We start from the raw sequence: 3,405 nt of genomic DNA on the forward strand, positions 1-3,405 counted from the left end.
TAACTTGTTAGTTAATTCAACATGCAAATAATAAATTATTACAACTGTACAATTGAAAGAGAAATATTACACTTTAGTTAGGAAAGAACAGAATTCGTTTTCCAAAGAGGCAGTGATAATTTTAAGAAGATTTGATACCATTGAGAGGCAAAATATTGACAAATATGTATGAGCATGACAAGTGGTCCAACCATTAAGGCTTGAAGTGAATGGTTTGATGACTGCAATGTGTCAATTTTCATTGCTCTTGAAATGTTTTTCAATTAGAGGCTTAAAATATCTATACAGCTTTATTGTTCACTAAATAATAATTACAGCCCAGTTTGAAAGACTCCTCAGAGGCTAGGAGTGTTGAGTGCTCTTTCAGAGGATTCAGGTCCAATTCTTTTTTTTTTTTTTTTTTTCCCATATGGTGGCTCACAAGCATCTCTAAATCCAGGTTAAGATTTTACTCCTTTTTCTGGCTTCAGGCAAAAACATGTGCTGCATAGACAAACATGCAAGCAGAAGATACACAAAAATAATTAAGTAATTTTAAAATGCAAAGCACGCTGTTCTGAAGGAGATTTTTAAAAAGCAGATTCGCAGTCTAATGCTGGTGTGTTAAGTATTGAACAGAAGGTGAAATTTCTGAAGTTCTGGGTGAATCTTCAAGAGTTGTGAGCATTAGTGCAGATCAGACCCTGGACCTCTCACATGTTTACATCACAAAGTGTTCTAGCACAGAGCTAAATTTCTATTCTATAATGTGGTTCTTTTAAAGCAGGGACACATACATATTTTGACATCAAAGTTCAACAAATCTTTTATTTTTAATGTTTCTTTCTGTATGTAATTTCTGAGAACATATAATGTATAAGTGAAATTTGTATTAGCTGTAGTAATAATAAGTTAGGAGTTATTTGTTGATAAAATTGATGATAAGACTAAGAAGAATTAAGAGCTATGCTTTAAAAATACTTTTTTAATTGTTATTCTGTTTTTAAAACTCTTCCACAATAACATGGTCCAATAAATTAATTTAGTAAATGTAATAAATTTTCAAAGTTTTATGCTAGTTTAATCTAGAAAAATCCAACTCAATATTTTTATTTTGATTACTTATACTCTTAAAAAAGACACTGAAGATTGAGAGATGGCTCATCATTTAGGGAACTTGGTCTTACAAAGGACATTGGTTCTATTCTCAGTATCCACATAGAAAATCACAACCATCTATAACATTAGTTCATGGAGATGCTTGACTTTCTTCTGATCCTTAAGGGCACCAAATATACATGTGATACACAGACATGTATGCAGACCAAACATCCAAGCATGTAAAACTCAATAAATAAATATAAATAATAAATATAAAGGGGCCTTCCTTTGAATACATATAGAAAATTTTTACTCTCCACTGACACTACCAACAACCTCTTCTTAAATATTTACAGGAAGATTAAATGATAGTAGTACATTATTTATTTTCTAATAATGACTAAGAATAGAATCTATCTTAAATAAAAATCTGAGAAAAATAAACTTTTCAGTCAAGAAAGTCTATTTCAAGAAGATAAAAGGTAACAATTGACTAGCAATGTTCATTTGTGCTCTAGAGACAGGACTCTTCTGAATAGGAATTTTAGGTTTCAGTAAAACAAAGAATAGTAAGATAAAAGAAGTACTTCATGTGAAATCATTTAAGTTGCAGTTTAAAAGCTTTAGTATCAAATACAATATAAAACTTGTAACCATTTCATTCTGTATTTAAATTTTCAAGTCTTTCAGCAAACTACTGGTTGTGATACCTTAGTTACTAAATGAATGAGAAAAGCATATATTATGCAGAACACACAAAATAACTAAAGATATCTATGGTGTCAAGTTTAGGTTTTCACATGATTTTAGATACTAACTTTTTTTTTTTTTTTGACCAAAAAACCAAGTCTTTATTGGCCTCGGCTACTTGAGGGGGATGAATCGGGAGGAGTGGGTAGCACCGATACCAGAGCAGCCATGCTTCACCGGCTTGTAGGTGATGGAGAACTCCCCCAGGTAGTGGCCGATCATCTGGTTTGATCTCCACCTGGCTGAAGGTCTTGCCATTGTACACACCCACCATGCTGCCGACCATCTCAGGGAGAATGATCATGTGCCTCAGGTGCTTTCACCACCTCGGGCTTCTCCATGGGTGGCGCCTCCTTCTTGGCCTTTCTCAGGCGCTTGAGCAGCAGGCCATGGTTCAGGCGCTGCCTCTGACGGGCGCTGTACAACTGCATCAGCTGCTCATAGGACATGTCGAGCAGCTGGTCAAGGTCGACGCCACGGTAGGTGAACTTGCGGAAGGTCCGCTTCTTCTTCTGCTCCACTTCAGCCATCTTGGCGGTTGCTCAGAAAAGGCAGCGTCTAAGATAACTTTTAATATGTAGTAAATATATGCTGTGTGGTGCACATACATCTATATTAATTCAATTACACATTAAAGATTATCAGCATTTAACATTTATTGCTATTAATTTTAATATATTTTTAGGAAATTAATTTTAGCTTCTAGTAATATAGTCCAGTTGAAAAATATATAATCATATGTGGTCTTTAAAATTATCTTTATTATAGCTTCCTTCATTTGTTTTTCTTTCTGCTTTTCTGCCTACTGAGTTCATGTCTTCAAAGTTCACAATGGGAATAGCTTGTGATCAAATCATAGTCAGTAAGACACTGGCAAAGCCAGAGGACAACATCTATTGCAACCCAGATACAAATGCAAATGGAAAAAAATAGTATAAATGACCCATAGACATGGAAAGTACAGTCAAAACCAGGGAGCATAAAATAGGAAAAATATTAGTTCTCTTTTTGAAATAAATAAATCATTCATTACAACAACTGAAAATTGTGACATGTGAGAAAGTCACACTATTGGTTACATGATGGTATGCTTCCAACTCCCTTCAGTAAGGAAGCTATTTGAGATCACCTTAGTGGTTTCATTTTTCAAATAAACTGATTATTTTAATGTAATAGTTCTCTCCTTTCCTGTAGGTACCCTCCCAGTTGAGAAACAATTACTTACAAAGAAACACCTTGATTGTATTTATATTTATTTAACATATGTAGTTTTTAATTATGTTTTATGCCCTTTGTTAGTTGATGAAAAACCAAATAAAGAGTAACGACAAAAACTACCAAAACAATGACTACATTGCTACTCATTCTAGAGACTGGAAATAAAACTCTCACTTTTTATACAACAACTTAAGTCTCCTTTCAATTACTGCGTACCTATTTTACTACACTCTTATGTACACAATACATTTACTGCTGTGCATTTTTAGCTGAAATTATTTCCTAGGTTTGAAGAATCTGAAGTGTTTTCCAGTAATTCTTAAGTGTAAATTGATCATAACAGCTCTTAAATTATGC

At 33.6% G+C, this 3,405-nt stretch overlaps 1 pseudogene; it reads right to left on the reverse strand.

Annotated features, from left to right (window-relative positions):
- Nucleotides 1–1,944: 1,944 nt before the first annotated feature.
- LOC116094828 lies at nucleotides 1,945–2,383 on the reverse strand (annotated as a pseudogene).
- Nucleotides 2,384–3,405: the final 1,022 nt, after the last annotated feature.

This window comes from Mastomys coucha, unplaced genomic scaffold (assembly GCF_008632895.1).
Source record: "Mastomys coucha isolate ucsf_1 unplaced genomic scaffold, UCSF_Mcou_1 pScaffold17, whole genome shotgun sequence".
In the NCBI taxonomy this organism is placed as follows: domain Eukaryota; kingdom Metazoa; phylum Chordata; class Mammalia; order Rodentia; family Muridae; genus Mastomys; species Mastomys coucha.